Source organism: Thermobia domestica, chromosome 6, assembly GCF_964235325.1.
Source record: "Thermobia domestica chromosome 6, izTheDome1.hap1.1, whole genome shotgun sequence".
Lineage (NCBI taxonomy): Eukaryota > Metazoa > Arthropoda > Insecta > Zygentoma > Lepismatidae > Thermobia > Thermobia domestica.
This window is the reverse complement of record NC_137459.1, coordinates 162816414-162834186: the sequence shown is the minus strand read 5'-3', so window position 1 is coordinate 162834186 and position 17773 is coordinate 162816414. Positions and strand designations below refer to the sequence as shown.

The 17773-nt window shown below is 36.9% G+C and overlaps 1 protein-coding gene across 1 annotated transcript in view; it reads right to left on the bottom strand.

The window, feature by feature from the left end:
• Window positions 1-17389, bottom strand: part of LOC145687731 (uncharacterized) — a 98572-nt gene extending 81183 nt beyond the window's left edge. Inside the window, exon 1 of the mRNA XM_081761183.1 lies at window positions 17257-17389. The gene's annotated coding sequence lies outside the window, so the exon portion shown is untranslated. The remainder of the gene's footprint in view (window positions 1-17256) is intronic.
• Window positions 17390-17773: the final 384 nt, after the last annotated feature.

Here is a 17773-nt window from a genome sequence, read left to right as displayed (position 1 = left end):
GCAAGATGGATCGCAGCAATGCCAACTGCTGTAGATGTATCAAATGATATAGAGGAATTCTGTGGTGTGGCTTTTAATGCGGAAGATCAGCACGTTGATACAAGTTCTAGAAGAGTGAGAGACGACACCGATGTTTAAAAAAAAAAAAATATGACTGGCTAGATGCTCATGATCCATTCTCTCTCGGAGATACTATTATGTGTATAAGTACTGGAATGCTGGGGGATGAAAGCATCAACTGCCACGAAGCTTACGAAATTGGGAAATCTAACATGATAAGCATTACAGGTAGTAATTTTAAAGAACTGAAGTTCAAAACAAAAACAAACCGAGTAATGCCACTGCGAGGCATGAACTGTGCTGTCAATATCCACGACGAACAGATCCCTATAAATCCAGATATGATTTTCCGAAGAATTCCTTTCCATATGAAATCACAAGAACAGCTGATGTCATATTTCGCATTTGAATTAGCTCCTTATCCATTATCCCTTTTCGATGACGGTGGAATGCGTAAAACACCAAAATCAGCTCTGTATAATTTATTCATTCCAGCCAGCGTGACTGACACAAGCAATGCAGATTACGTCATTGATGGGGGATTCCTCTTACAGCGAGTTATGTGGCATACTAAGGAGCAATTTTCATCTATTATTCACAAGTACGTGAACTACGTAAAGAATCATTATGGATCCAATGCTACTTTTGTGTTTGATGGTTATTCTGAGGGTCCGGCAAATAAAAGCATCAAATCAGCAGAACGAATGGGAAGAGCTTTTAAGATGCCATCAGCTTCAGTCATGTTTGACGAGACTATGACGGTAACGATGTCTCAAGAAAAGTTCCTATCAAATGACCAGAATAAAATGCGTTTGATATCAATGCTCATTGTTAAAATGAGAGCTCAACATTTGTATGTCAAGCAGGCTATTGAAGATGCAGATCCATTGATTGTTAGACCGCAACTGATCTCGCTGAACATGGTGGAACTGTTTTCATTGTCGGGGAGGACATCGCCCCATTGATTCTTCTGACGGCTCAGGAGCAGCCTGAATCCTACGGCAACATATTTTTACTGAAGCCTGGAAAAGGGTAATAAGACTATGTGATGTATAGTCCTAGTACCTGTAAGTTGTCTGAAGAAGCAAAGAAGAATCTTTTATTCCTACATGCCTTCAGTGGTTGCGATAGCACGTCTGCATTTTTTCAGACAGGGAAAAATAAAATTCATCCAAACGTTTGAAAAAAAAAACACCAGCCTATAGAAAATAGTTGCAGCGTTCATGGATCCTAACGCCACTCCTGATCAAGTTGCTGAGGCAGGAGCCAAGTTTATTGTGACAGTGTACACTGGTGGCAGTAACAAATCACTAAGTGAGACACGCCTTGAACTCTTCCATAAAGCATTATCAAAAAGTGATTTCAATTTGGCATGTTTGCCTCCAACTGAGGCAGCTGCTCGACAGCATTCTCTAAGAGTATATTTTCAGGTGCAAGTATGGAAAAACAACTTCCTCAAAACTGAACAGTGTGGTTGGAAGACCACGAAACACGGTCTCCCTCCGATTACGACAGACCAACCAGCAACACCCCAAGAATTGCTGAATAAGATTTCTTGCACTTGTACAAAAGGTTGTCAGAAAAATTGTTATTGCCGCAAAGCAGGGATGAAATGCTCAGTCATCTGCACACAGTGCAAAGGACATACTTGCACCAATCCCCCATTTGAAGACGAGTATATCCAACTGGACGTCAATTCCTACGAGAAGGATGTCGACACCGAAGACCGATTGACTTTTGATCCTTTCCTGGACGAGTGGTTGGATGCAAACAATGAAACAGCACATGAAAATTTGGAAGAGGACTGTCCCGGTCCATCTTGTTGCAAACGAAGAAGAAAATGAAAAATCGTTGTATTGATCATTCATGTACTGAATTATTTGATTGCTCTTGCTTCTTGTATTGACATACTTGTATTTATCGTTCTTTATATGATTCTTTAAACCAGTGTTTGCGTCATTTTAACTGCTTTTTCTTAATGAAGATACATTTTCTTTTTCATTTTAACAAACATTTATTTCAATTTTTACGATTACTAGCTTCGTTTATCTGCAAAGGAGCGTAGCAGAATAGAGCGACCTACTTCCACATTGTGGTCAATGATGTCAGCGTTAATCCGTACAAAGTCATTATAAAATGTGTGATGATGTACTCCAAAGAGAATCGAAGTGTTCAGAGGAAAAACTATGAGGATTCAATTTTTCGGTTAGTTTTATAGATATTATGCCAAGTAGTAGCTCAGCCTTTTACTTTTGCTGTATCATATACTAATAGGGCAAAAGCAATGACAGTTTTTCAATGAACACGACAGAAGATACAGGTCTACAATGGTAAATATAGGATACATGAAAGTTTATTTGCCTTTTCCAAAACACTGCAAATGGTGGACCCTCATCGTTTTTCCTCTATACTCTTCGATTGGGAAATATTTTTTTTTTTTAAGAACGACGTTATATAGATATTAGAACGATTTGATAGAAACATTACCAACATCCCGTAGCTCCTAATCTGTATTACCAACGTAGTTTCTAATGTGTATTAGAGGCGCATACTTTGAGGCCGCTCTACAGCACCTTAAATCTCAAAAAATATTTTTCACAGAAATTTCCCGATTTTCGTCCAAATTACCCTTTATTCGTAAGTCATAGCGACATGAACAATATTGGATTTTAAAAATTACATCATTCTAAAGAGAATAACGTACAAACCATCAAATTTGTATGAATAGTACTCTGTCCAGAAAATTTAGGTCCTAATTATCTCTATTACTATTCTTATAGTTACTACTTTGAGATAAAATTTGGAAATATTTTCCCGGTTACTATATAAGATATTGGAGTGATATTTGGCAAAAGCATTACTAATATTTACGCGTTTTTTTCAGACTTTTTTAGGTTTGCATACTTTGATCCAGGGCCGATCCAGAGGGCCCCAAACTTCAAAAATAGGAATTTTTGCAGAGAAATTTCCCAAATTTTCCCTAATTTATCTTTTTTTAACATGTAATACAGACCGACTCCATATTGTTTTTGAAAGCCTGCTTTATTATAAAGAGAATGACGTACTAACCATGAAGTTCGGACACATACTGTAGAAGCAGTAGTTATGTAAATAAAAATCTGAAGAAAAGTTTCAAAAGCCAAAATTTTGACCGTTTTTTGGCCATAGCGTCGAAAGCTCCAGTCAGAAAATGGTGCAAACTCAGTTTTCCCTTCCTTGGGATGCTCCAAGTGAATTAAAAATATTTCGAGCTTTCTCCTAATTTTTGGAAACCAAAATCCTAATTTGACTGGGCTAAATAGACTTTGTCTCAGCCACAGTACTGCCTATACAATTAAACTGTTAAATTAACTCCAGTACTATATACCTAGGTAGTAGTTTATTTCCTTTCTTTGAATCAGAATTGTTCAATACTTCCTAACGGATAACGCAACACATAGCAGCACGAATATATTTAATCGTACCGAAATTGAAACTTTACAATTTCTCATTCATTATCCAATACATTCTGCGTTGACTGTAATTTTAAAAAAACAAATATAACGTTCATTATGTTCTACCTGTATCTTAACAAATAGGGTAAATTATTACTACATTATATTTTGTTTCAAATTGATCAAATGCTTTATTACCGTTTCACATCTCCGTGTTCAATTGACACTTTATAACACGAACTTCCTCAAACTTGTGGTGGGAGTTACAGCACTCATCTTTGTTGGTCTCAGGTTGGATCACCAACCAAGTTAAATTCGGAATCCGATGTTTTGCATAGCTCGCGTCTCACTTAAGTGCATTATGTTTCTTATACAAGTTCTTAAGGTCGTAATGCATTATCCAGTACCGTAACCAGGCAGGAGCAACTGGGGCAGATGGGAAATTTTATATTTATTGAAAATTTGCGAAACATGGACATACATATTATATATATAAGTATATAGGTAATTCGAGCTATATATATATATCTATTTTCTCTCGCGCGCGGAAACAAATTATTCTTAATTTTCTAGTTTTCTTTTGTATTATTTTTCGCAGTTTTGCTATAACATGAAGAATTAAATAGTAAAGAATATATTTTTTTTCGCTGTACGACTTTCGTTAAATTTTGGATCCATTTTTATCCTACCTTGCCTAGTAAACGTTTAGTTTGAAACACAGTACTATAGGCATTACTTAAGGAACCAGTTTTTTGCTTCTCCTGTAAAATTACCAAATTATGACTTGGTTTAGTTTACTTCTGAGCTCCAGATATAATAAAATAATCACGATCATCATAATCAACCATTATCAATCCACTGTTTGAGGTCCTTCCAAGTTTTCTCCACATCTATCTATCTTGAGCAATTCTTTTCCAGGTTACTCCCCAGTGGTTCTTGATTTCGTCACACTTTCTTGTATGTGGACGTTTCCTAGGCTGTTTTTGTCTCGTAGTATCCAGTCTATAATTATTTACGTCCATTGATCATAATTTGTTCTTGTAATGTATATACGTAATTCGGGCTATCTGTATCTATTTCCTCTATCCCGGCAAAACAAGTGATTCTTAACTTTATAGTTTTCTTTTGCATTAATTTTCATAGTTTTGTGAAGGATCAAAAATATTTTTTTCGCTGTACGAATTTCGTTAAATTTTGGATCCATTTTTACCCTACCTTACATAGTAAAAGTTATATATATATATATATATATATATATATATATATATATATATATATATATATATATATATATATATATATATATATATGAACTTTACAGGTAGACTATGCTAAGTCACTAAGCTCATTCGTGGCTAAGCGGTTAGCGTACGAGACTTGGGTGGGCGACTCGGGTTCAATTCACGGTGGGAGCTCATGTGGTTCGGATTCCACGTTAGCCAGCAGGTCCACGTCTCATATAGCCTCGCTGCTGAACGGGACATTAAAAAATCAACTATGCTAAGTCACTTTTTGGTCGAAATTGAGTTAACAATACTTTTTTTAATAGACTATGGTCTAGTAGTGTAATAATATGTCTAAAAGCATCCTATTACTTTGTAACTACTTAGTATAGTTTGAAAAATAGTAGTGAAAAATATAATCATAATCAACCATCACCAATCCACTGCTGGATGAAGGTCTTTCCAAGTCTTCCCCACAACTGTCTATCTTGAGCAATTCTTTGTCAGGTTACTCCCCAGTTGTTCTTGATTTCGTCAAACCTTCTTGTATAAGGACGTTTTCTAGGCTGTTTTTATCTCGTGGTATTTTCTCTAGAATTGTTTTTGTTGAGTTGAGTTGATTTTGAGTATAACGTCCCGCTCAGCAGCAAGGGTATATGAGACATAGACCTACTGATTAACGTGGAATCCGAACCACATGAGCGGGAGCCGGTTTTCAAAAACTGAAAACCGCAAATGTGACAAAAATTCGACAGCACTAATCAGCACGAGGATTGGAAAGAGGTGAAAAATAAACTGTCCAAAATGATTGAGCTTAGTGTCCAATTTGTAGTTTTTGGGGTCGACAAAACGACTAAACCGGCTTTTTTTTTTAAAAAAAAAAAAAAAGCATAGTACGCAACTCAAGCTCGGTTTTTAAATCATATCAATTTGATTAAAGGACATATTCTAGATGGTAGATTTTTTTTTTTTTTTTTGCTGAAGTAAAATATCATGGGTTTTTACCATTACACTTTATTAAAATACATATCGTAAAAGGGAAGAAGATTCAATTAAAATACATATCGTATTATCCACAAATCAATTCTCCCCTTACGAAGAACTTTAATTTCAGCTAGTATGTCTTAATTATTTGTAGATATATTACACATTTTACGTTAATAGGATCTACGTCTCTATTGAAATCAAAAGACCTAGTAGACTGACTACTTTTGGGTTTTAATGGTGTTACCCATTTGTGCCTCTCAGAAGAAAAAAGCTAGCAGTTGCTGCAGCAAGGGGTCCTGAGAAAAGAAGGTTCCTCAGAATCAACCGGAAAACCATACATACAGAGTGTTCATAAAGTTCTTTGCCACCACTAAAACTCGGAAACGGTGAAATATATGTCAAAACGAGAAAGCACATATTTCGTCATTTCAAACGTACCACATATTGAGCTAAACAAAGTTGCTCCAGGGTCCTTCGGAGAGTCCCAGACAGAGTCCAACTTAAAATTTTCAAATTTAAAGAGGGGCTAAGTAGTATATCGTTTGGAAGCTTTTTTCAAAAGAAAGACGATGGAACAAGTTTCGATTCTTTATAGTTAACCTATGGCGGAAGGTCAAAATGTTAATAGAGTTTGCATTGAAAAATCATTGGCCACGCCTAGAAATCTGAAATGACTCAACAGATACCAAAACTGAAAAACGCGTATGCCATCATTTCAAAGGTACCAAGTATAGAGGGAAACAAGGTTACCCCAGGGTCCCTCGGAGGGTCCGAAACGTGGTCCAACTCAAAATTTTCAAATGGCAAGGGGGGTCAAGTAGTATATCGTTTGAAAGCTATTGTTAAAAGAAGGAAGATGGAATAGGTCTTATGTTTCCATACCAACTCTACGTGAAATGGCGGGGGGATTTAAATGTTAATACTGCCTTCATCGAAAGTCTATGTCACTTCCAATGATCCAAAACGGTAAAACATAAGATGTCAAAACGCTAAAAGAAGTGTTTCCTTATTTGTAAAGTACAACTTTTCGATGTGCAAATATTTGTCCCGGAATCCCTGCAGGTTCCCAGGTGGGGTCCAACTTAAAATTTGCGAATAGGAAAAGGGTCAAGTACCATATTGTTTGAAAGTTATTGGTAAAAGAATGAAGATGATACAAGTTTGGAACGGCTATGGAAACCGTGTCCGAAAGAACAGGGATTGGGTGAACTGAGAGATATGTAAACTGTTACATCTATTGAAAGGTTTAATAAACTGGGTGCCACGTCTGCATTACTAATTGAGACAATACTATTTCAAGTAGAAGTGTGCCTGCTACTACTTCTGACGCTTTTACTAATATTCCTATTACAAGTAGTAGTGCTATTATTAGTATTACTACAATTTGCTTTACAAGGCTGTGTTAACATTTTCAGTCCCCCGCCATTTCTCGCAGGATTAATATACCCACAAGACTTGTTCCATCTTCCTTCTTTTAACAATTGTTTCAAACGGCCATTTACAACTTTTGCGTTGAACCCCGTCTGGGACCCTCCGAGGGACTCTGAAGCAACTTTGTTTCCCTCAATACGTGGTACTTTTGATATGATGAAATACATGTTTTTCCGTTTTGATATCTGTTAAGCCATTTCAGATTTCTAGGGGTGGACAAAGACTTTTCAAGTCAAACTCTATTAACATTTTGACGTACCGCCATTTTGTACATGTTTACTATAGAGCATCAAAACTTATTCCATTGTCTTTCTTTTGAAAACAGCTTTCACACGATATACTAGTTGATCCCCTTTCCATTTGAAAATTTTGAGTTGGACCCCTTCTGGGACCCTCCGAGGGTCCCTGGAGTAAGTTTGTTTCCCTCAATACGTGGTACTTTTGAAATGATGAAATATGTGTTTTTCAGTTTTGGTATCTGTTGAGCCATTTCAGAGTTCTAGGGGTGGCAAAATACTTTTCAATGCAAACTCTATTAACATTTTGACCTGGCGCAATTTTGTACATGTTTACTATAGAGAATCGAAACTTATTCCATCGCCTTTCTTTTGAAAATAGCTTTCAAACGATATACCACTTGACCCCCCTTGCCATTTGAAAATTTTGAGTTGGACCTAGGGTAGCCATAGTTTAAAATTAGAAAAGCGGGGGATTCTAAACCGTACCGTAAGTACTGATATGAACGTGTGTATTATAAATACTGATCTCGGATCCTTCGGACCTTTTTTCTTTGTTTTCCTTTTTTAGTTTTTTTTTTGTTAAGTGACACTTTCAATATACTTTCTAACGAAACTAAAGTACATGTATTATTCTAACAACATCTAAAAACGAATATTCATTCGTACAGAGCCTCCAGTACATTACATTAAAAACAGATGAACTACACAAAGAAAACCACTATGGATTAGAGCAAATCGCTTATTAGCAAACAGCTCTGCGCACGCGCACTGGACAAATAGTTCACAGCCTTAGCCTGAGTGCGAGTCCAAATTTAACTGAATGGCGATTGAGATTGACACAGAGATGTAGCGGTTTACGTTGAATGTAACAACACTTTATCAACAAAGTTGTCTTAGATTTTTTTTCAATCCAAAAAAGCGGGTGGTTTTTCGTGATTAAGAGATGATTAAGCGGGGTTGAATATAGGCCCTGATAATTGTGTGGTACTCGCTAAAATCGGGTAATATGGTAACCGTAGTTGGAGCCCGTCTAGTACCCTCCGAGGGACCCTGGAGTAACTTTGTTTCCCTCAATACGTGGTACTTTTGAAATGATGAAATATGTTTTTTTTTCTCTCGTTTTGACATATATTTCACCGTTTCGGAGTTTTAGGGATGGCAAAGGACTTTATGGACACCCCGCATAAATCAAGTAAAGGGAGTCTGTTGTCATGACTTCTGATAAAGAGATCAAGTTTCAGCTGTTATTATTCAAACTTGCTCTGTGATGGGGATCTCTTCCACTGTGGCACACTTGCTGACTGAGGAGGTCCAAAAACACCCTACGGCCCCAGGGCCCCGAAGAGATTTGTTACAGCGCTAAGTATGTTATATGCAATGCTCGAAATGGATCATATACTTCGGTATGATATACTCTGACAACTCCGACACTTCTTCTTTGCATTAATGTTCATACTGGCATCTTTCATAGTGAGATTGCATATACATTTAAAATTTTTAATTGGATGATACACTTCAAAATTCATTTGCAAAATATATGTGCTACTGGTCCTGATGTTTGACATTTCTTCTTTCGACCACTGGTTATCTAGGGAATGTTTCGAAAACTAGGGGAATGGTAATCTTAAAAGAAATGGAAAGAGGGAGAATGCTATTTCTCCTAATTCGAGCACCCTTTTTTGCGTGAAAATAGTTTTGTAATGGAGAATTTACCAAAATCACCAGTTGTTGTTGGATTTTTGAAACAATTTTATTATTTCAAAACGGAAACTCAATTTCGATATTTTATGGCAGATATTTGACTTCAAAAAGCCGAAAATCCTTGGTTTCAGTTTTCAAACCCGAGAAATCGGTTTCAGCTTTCAAAACCGAAGTACGTAGTATGTTTAATGAGGTATAGCCTAAAATTATGATTAACTCTTAAACTTTAATTCGTATTAACTAACATATTTTGCAAAAGACGTATACAGTGAAACCTCTACTAACGGACACCTCTATAAAGCGGACACCTCCCGTAGCGGACATATTTTGTAATCCCCAAACACTGTAATAGGAAAAATCATATTGGACAACCTCTCTAAAACGGACACTCTCTAGTACGGACACGGACAGTATTTTCTGTCTTTTATAGGTATTATTTACCTCTGTATTACGGACACTTTCTCTAGAAGCAAGTTGAAAAATACAGTAAAAATACATTTTCAGTAATTCATACATGTGTCACCAAGGAAGCATTGTGACAACATTTTGCCTCTTCAACTGTCTACTCAGCAACCCAGATGAAGCATTATCTGTTTAACAACACCCTCATGTTCTTTGCTTGCATTTCACTCCCACCCAACCTGTTAGACACAAAAGTGATTGGTAGTTGCCTGCCGTTTCAGATAACACGTTATTCTACTGTCCCTCTGGAATCTCTGACCAAGTAGAAGGCAAATTTAGTACTTTTTGCCCTCGGTTGCGCATATTGTCTCAAAAATGACACTACTAAACTGCAATTAACTCACAAATTAAAGGGCCCAAGGAACATACTGTAAACGTAGTAAGTAGTGATAAGTGTAAAGTCAGAAAACTGTAACATCTTATTTCCATGTTGTTTCTAGAACATAGAGTATTGAATGGCAGAGGATAATGCAGATTCAGTATCATTTTGGTAATATTCGTAAATACATGATTAGTGCAATTATTTTTTCTAATTGGATATTACATTGTTTATTAATTTACGTAAGGAAATATTGACACCTCTCTAAGGCGGACACCTCTCTATAGCGGACAATTTTTGATTCCCCACGGCTGTCCGCTTTAGAGAGGTTTCACTGTATTTAATTCTATAGATCTTATCGAGCTTAACAAACTCACAGAGAAAAGTCTGATGCCTAGTTTCCAAATAAAGACAAAAACTAACTTTTATGGCGCTAAAAGATATGCTGTTCGTGGCCAATAGCAATTGATAGTTATCCTGAAAGAGATTATTTGTATATGCAAAAAAAAAAAAAAAGAAAGAAAGAAAGAAAGGAAGGAAGAAAAAAGAAAAAGAAAGAAAGAAAAGAAAAGCCCTGTTAACTATCAAATCGTGGTGTCCTCTCCTAACTGAGGCACACGTATACTTCTAGCAATGGCACACGTGCTTCGAACAGACTACTTCTAATACATGTATGTAATCTCGTCTCATCTCATCTCGGTCCCATCTCTAATTCAATTTTGTCCATACATTACCTGACATATCGTCACATGAGAACCAGAGGAACGTAACTCCAAAAATGTGGTTTTAGTTTTCTTCATGTTTGGGCATAATTTTCAAGGCCCCACTTGGATGTAAATGGAACGGAACGCCATCTGTTCTCTTTGTCGATCATCTGTTGTAATGTAGCTCAATTACCATCTTATTAAAAACACATCTTTGTAAGCAGATAATATTTTTGTCCTCTCGCCTGTAAACCTACGAAAATGGAGTTACGTTCCTGCGACGATATATGAACAAACAATCTATTTGCTTTGTTACGATAAGTTATATAGTTCTGTTCAAAATACTTTACCACCCGCCTCTGTAATCATTGGCGGCTCTTGAGGGAAGTAACTTCGGTGAAAGGAAGGAAGCGAAAGGAAGAAAGCTTACCTAATATACAAATCTTGTGTACAGCTTTCTTCTATTGGCTTGAAGTGATAAATTTATTCTTTTTCTGATGTGACTTCCCTCAACAGCCGCAACTGCACATTCTTGCTGCAGACATTTACATTTTTGGTTCAAGTAAAATCAGTGGTGTTATTCTAATTTTTAAACAACCAATTCTTTATATATATTATATATAGAAAGAGATCGATGGATATGGATAGGTAGTTGTATAACTCTCTTCGGAAGCAAACCATATAAGGTAAACAAAAAGCAAAATGTTTTACTGGATACACAAGTGACAGGTAGCAACCTAATATCACACAGCATCCTAATATTACAAGATAGTGTGAGGAAATTTGGTAGCACTGTGAATATCTTGGAAACGAATTATCCAAAACGGTTCTCAAAAAGTATTGGGAAGACCTTAATCCAACAATGAATCGACAATTTTTGATAATTGTATGTGTGTGTTTCAAATATAAATAACCCTCACCACTACACTCATGTTAACCCAGTTCTCATTCTTGATACCTGAGCATTTGAGATTAAGAAATAAATGCTTATACCGTGTTCTGAGAGATCACGGGCCTTATGCAGACTCGTTCTGAAGCGTGATTAGTGCCATACTAAAGAGTTTGACTAACATATGTTTCCTGCAATAGTCAGGTCATATGGGAACTCTGCATAAGGCCCCATATGTTTAACCTTGTAGCTGTAAAAATTTCTAAAAACAAAGATAGTTAAACTAAAATTTACTGTTCCTGGGTATAGTAGGTAAAATTTGCTGTTATTTTTGGGTATAACAAACTGTTCTGCGGACTCGAAATATTTTAATAACCGGTTCTAGCGAACCGGTGCGAACCCACTGAATAGCAGCACTGAGTACAGATCTAAATGAACCAAAGAAGTTTTAACTTGTTGCTTGATTGAATTATATTTACCTATGGATAAGAATGCAGAGCTTTTCAAATAATGCCAACCAGGATTTTTAAAAGAGAACACTAGGCAACCTTCATGTAAACAAAGAATGTAGAGATTCCTCAGCATCCTTAAAACTATATGTTACTAGTACACGTACTTCGTATTGCAAATTGCAAGGAATTCTCCCTCTAGTGTAGTTCCTAGACCCATGGCTTAGGTGTGCGAGATCCCGTGTCCAATTCCCGGTAGGTAGTGTTGCCCACGAGACGAGAAATAAAATTTGCTTGTCTCACCTTTTAAATTCTTGAAGAATCTCATACCAATTCCAGAAGAATTCGTTCTCGTCTCGTCTCGATTCTCGGCAAGATTCTTCGTCTCGTCTCGTTTAGTAAATGTACAAAATTTATACCCAGTTTTTTTCCCAATTTTATCTCGAAGTTATCAGAATCTTTCGGCGTCAGGAGAGGCCCATCAAGAGTCTATTCTAACAATATTTAAACCAAATTTTTATTTGAATATATTATGTAATAACTTAGGTATCTTCAAACATCGATAAGTACACGATTTAATAAGCAAAAAGTAAACGAATACGTCCTTTTCTTATTTTCTTCGGGAAACGGTTTTAGGAGGCAAAAGCCCCTACGCAAAATTTTGAAAGTTGGCGCTCGAAAGGCATAAAGAAGTGGACCGGAAGTGAATGAAATTGTGCACAGATATTGTAGAAGTATTGAGATTTCGTTTTTTTTTTAAATTTCCTGCGGAAAAACGGCCTTATGGGGGAAAAGCCACTATCCAAAAGTTTGAAAGTTGACTACCGAAAGGGAAGAAGAAACGGACCGAAGTGAATTGAAAAAACTAAAATGAAATCTTTGAGTTTTACGTCCCACGGTTATGCCGGTTAGGCTAAGGGAGACGGTGATGATGAGTAATGAATGAAATGGTGGAACGAAGAAGGTGGGAGGAAACGGGAGAACCCCGAGAAAACCCACACACACGGTGTTTGTCCATCAAAAAGTTCAGCTGCCGGGGGCTGGGATCGAACCCGGGACCCCAAGCACCAGACATGAACGCTCTACCACTGAGCCACCGCGGCCCCAACCGAAGTGAACTGAAATTGTACAGATATTGTAGACGTAAAATGAGGGAATACGTGTTTCGTACTTTCCTGAAAAAAAAAAAAAAAAAAGTTGAGTGGGGCACGGACCCTTCCAAACCTTTGATCACAAAATATCAAAAATGCTAATAACAGTATTTCAGAAGTGCCTAATAACATGAAGGATTGCAACGTAATTTTGAGTTGATTTTTAGTTTAACGTCCCGTTCAGCAGCGAGGCTATATGAGTGCAACGTACTTTTGTGTAGGGATAATACGCAAAAAAACAAAAAATAAAATATATAAACGAATACGGATTTTTTTATCTTTCTGCGGAAAACCTGTTTTAGGGGACAAAAGTCCCCCACCCACAATTTTAAAAGTTGACGCCCGAAAGGCAAGAAAAAGTGAACCGAAGTGAGTGAGATTGTACAGAGATATTGTAGATGCAAAGGGAGGAAATAAGTGTTTTGTATTTTCCTTGAAAAAGCGGTTGGGTGGGACACGGATCCCTCCAAACCTTTAATCACGAAATATCAAAAGTGAGAATAAGTATACGTCAGAAGTTCCTAAAGGACATGAAGAACTGCGACGAAACTTTGTGCAAAGACAATAAACAAAAAATAAACGAATACGTGTTTTGTTTTCTCCAAGTGAACTTTGTGGTTGACAAAAACACCGTGTGCGTAGGTTTTCTCGGGGTTCTCCCGTTTCCTCCCACTTTCTTCATTCCACCATTTCATTCATCTCTCATCATCACCGTCTCCTTTAGCCTAACCGGCATAACAGTGGGACGTAAAACTCAAAGACTTCATTTCATTTTTTTTTATTTTCTGAGAAAAAACGGTTTTAGGGGAGCAAAAGCCGCCACCCAAAATTTTGAAAGTTGATACTTGAAAGGCAAAACGGAGCGGACGGAAAGAAATGAAATTGTGCACAGATATTGTAGAAGTAAAATGAGGGAATACGCGTTTCGTATTTTCCGGGAAGAAACGGTTGGGTGGGGCTCGAATCCCTCCAAATCTTTGATCACTAAATATCAAAGGTGCGAATAAGTATACGTTGGAAGTGGCTGAAGGACATGAAGAATTGCAACGAAACTTTGTGTAGAGGCAATAAACGAACAATAGATGAACACATGTTTTCTCTCTCTCTCTCTCTCTCTCTCTCTCTCTCTGCGGAAAATCAGTGTTGGGGCCAAGACTCCATCCAAAACAGTAAATAGTATCGTAAAAGCGCGGGTAGGAGTGGACCGAAGCGAATGAAATTGTGTAGATGTTGTATATGTAAAATAAAGCAACTCGTGATTCCCAAGTGTTTCCATTCGATTTGCTTCAAATTTGGCACATCAGCAGTAAACAGAAAATAAATCGACACGTTTTTGCTCATGCGGAGAAAACATTGTAAGGGCTAGTGAAACGGCTAGTGTTAAAATAGTGAAAATCTGCCAATGAAAAGATGGTTTTAAGTAGGAAATACTTGCTCGTTTGTGTCCTAGGGTGTTCGTAGGGGAAAATAACTCTTTATTTTATATCTACAATATCTGTGCAGAATTTCATTCACTTTGGTCTACTTCTTGTCTTTCGGGCGCCAAATTTCAAAATTTTGAATGGGGGCTTTTGCCCCCTAAAACCGTTTTTCCGCAGAAAATAAAATAATCACGCATTCGTTTATTTCATGGGTAGTGTCTACCTGCTAAAGTTTATGAAAATCGGAGTATTACACTTGGGAAGTGTTACATGTTGGAATGAGAAAAGATCAATTGGGAATGTTTGGTTCATCTAGCAAGAAGCATATCAGTTTATGCAGAAATGAGTAAAACATACTAAGTTGAATTTAATTTGGCAGATAAAATTGCAAAAATTTAATATCTAGTTTCCCTTCAATTTTAAAATTATCTACAATTCTCTGTTTTCGAAGGAGAAATATAAGGGGAATAGAGGGGAACTGCAGGCTCTAGCCCCTCCTTGTCTTTGGCTTGTACAGATTTCACCTTAAATCAGTGTTTTTCATTTTTTTCAGTTTTCTGTATATTAAGTGTATAAGTTAAAATTCTACAACATACCTAAAAAATAACATTTTTAATTGTTAATGCCAAGTTACTTCGTAATTTTGATGATAAAAAACATGACCTATGGAACTGTAACTGTCTGACTACCAAATAACAAAAAATATTGTTACCGCTTTGAAAGATATAAATAATAAACTTTTCTATAAAGCGTTAACTTTCCCCCAGCTTATAGTTTGAAAATGTTTACTTTAAACTGTAGATTTCGTCCTACCTAGCCTCCGTTCACAAGATGATGTAAATACAAATTAGTCAATTCGACGGACTCTCCATTACACAGAGGAACATGTCAAAAAAAAAAAAAAAAAAAAAAAAAAAAAAAAAAAAAAACAGAAGTGATTATCTTGTTTGTGTGTTGTTTGTTTTACCTATATCCAACGTACATCTACCCTCAGAGGTAGAACGACAAACATAGTTTACTGTAAATCGTTTAATGAACGAGTTCAATGTGATACACAAATCTCGGATATATATATATATATATATATATATATATATAGTGTGTGTGTGATATCATATGCCGAATTGCTGATTTGCCCGAAGGCGCTGGCATATCTCTTCTTCTTCTAGGACGTCTTCTTCCTAAGGACAAGCAACACGAGCTTAAAGAGTTCGACACGTGATGTACAGAAACACAAATTCAAATTCTGAGCGAGGGGAGGATGGTGGCTCAGTGGTAGAAAGTATATCTCTCGTGCAAGGGATTTTTAGCTGGATTCCATGCCATATGAGTTTGGGTGGTCAACATCGTGTTTGTGCATTTTCTCAGGGTTCTCCTGTTACCTCACCAAAATCCTCATATTTATTAACTTTCATTAATCATCCGGAGGTTCGCGGTGGCTCAGTAGTAAAGCTCTCACTTCTTCTGCATAGGGTTCCTACGTTGATCCCAGACCCTGTCAAATGGTCTTTGTCGTGGACAAACGCCGTATACGTGGGTTTTCTCGAAGTACCCCAATTTCTTTCCAATTCCTTAACTTCACTAGTTTGTTCATTATCAGAGAACAAACATGAAATGTAAAACAAAAAAAAAAAAAAAAAAATCTCCTTTACCTAAAGAGACGTTAAACTAGAAACTAGATGCTAGATTTTATCATGATGGCTTAGTGGCAAACGAATTCACATGACAGAATTTTCTGTCACACTCTTTTCCTTACCTCACATTGTTATTTCACCAATTATGCGTCACCAACATTAATTTGTGGTTCTTGTCATCACCTTGAATCCCTTCACTCTTGTGGCTTATATGGTTATACTTTGTTGCGTAAACTACGGGTTCGATTTCCGGTGGGGACACTCGCTGGAAAAAGTGGAAAAGCTTTCTCAGGCCGGCCACCCCGAGTGAGGTTTTCTTCACTCGCACCAGGCAAAAGCCGAGATGGTACCTAACATACAGGTCCCAGGCTGCTTCCTCCTTTCCTCAATCCTTGCTTCCTTCTCTTTCCTCAGTGTGATTGCCGAGGAACGTCATCCCTCATACACGACGAGCAAATAATGGCCATAGATCTTAGAGCCCAGAAATATAGCATCCTAATATCCTAATCGATTCCCGGTGGGACCTCACGTGGTTTGAATTCCACATTAATTTGCAGGTCCATGTCTCGTATATCTCGAGTGCTAAAAGCAACGATAAACTCCAAATCAACCAAGCAACCACCTCCTTGAAGCGCTAGAAGCTAGATTACAAACAGTACTAGAAAAAGTACATAAAAATACTCTTGAAAGAGGCCAATATACATAGGAAAAAGCCAGGAGGCTGTGGTCCTCTTTTCCTGCTAATTGACACTCATAGATCTTGAGTACTTAGATATACACATATTCTGTTAGGATAGAACTTTAGAAACAAAAGTGAAATCTACGTATCGACTCATCTTAATATTTTCACAAGTTAAAGCATTTTGTGGTATTATGAAGTTATTCAGACAGTGTACACAAAGTACTCCAAAGTAGTCTACTTTTGATGTTTCTGCGCTTTAAGCAAATCTAAAAATCCAATACTTACTCCTTTCCCAATATGTAATTTCCAGGGACTTTCGTGAAGACAAAGCGACATTTGTAACATAACCATCTTATGCGCAATACGTAATATGATCTTATGTATCTTATACATTATTTATAAAAACTAAACAAAATCAATATGAAAATCGTAAAAATAACTAACCAACTAAATAAAAAGAGATAACTTACGTATTTCAACAGCGAATTCAAGATGCTACCAAAAGCGCTCTGCACACAGGTGAAGAAGGCATTTGCTTCCAGCTGAACTAAGGCACTCACTGTAATAACACTGTTCGTATGCGAGAGACGCCTGGACGCTAGATACGTATTCAGACGCCTGACGTAAGGTTCTGTAAATGCGCGACGACTTACTAACTACTTAAAAGGCTTAGACGCAATTATGAATCACGTTTTGACGTTTCTTCTTCATATGACATAAAGCAGCCAATCACAGACTATTTTAGCTACTTCCGCTGGCTTCTGCTACTGACGCTTATTGTTGAAACTTATAACCCTTAGAAAGAATTTTCTGGAATCTAACTACCCGTTTTCGGTTTTTATTTTTAAAATATACACTTTCTAATGTTGCTAAGAAATAGCAAGTAAAAATAAATAAAATTAGATAATAAATAAATAAATAATGACTCCGTTGTCTCAGCGGTTTATTGTTAGAAATTCCCGTTCGTTGCAAGCAATTTTTGGATTT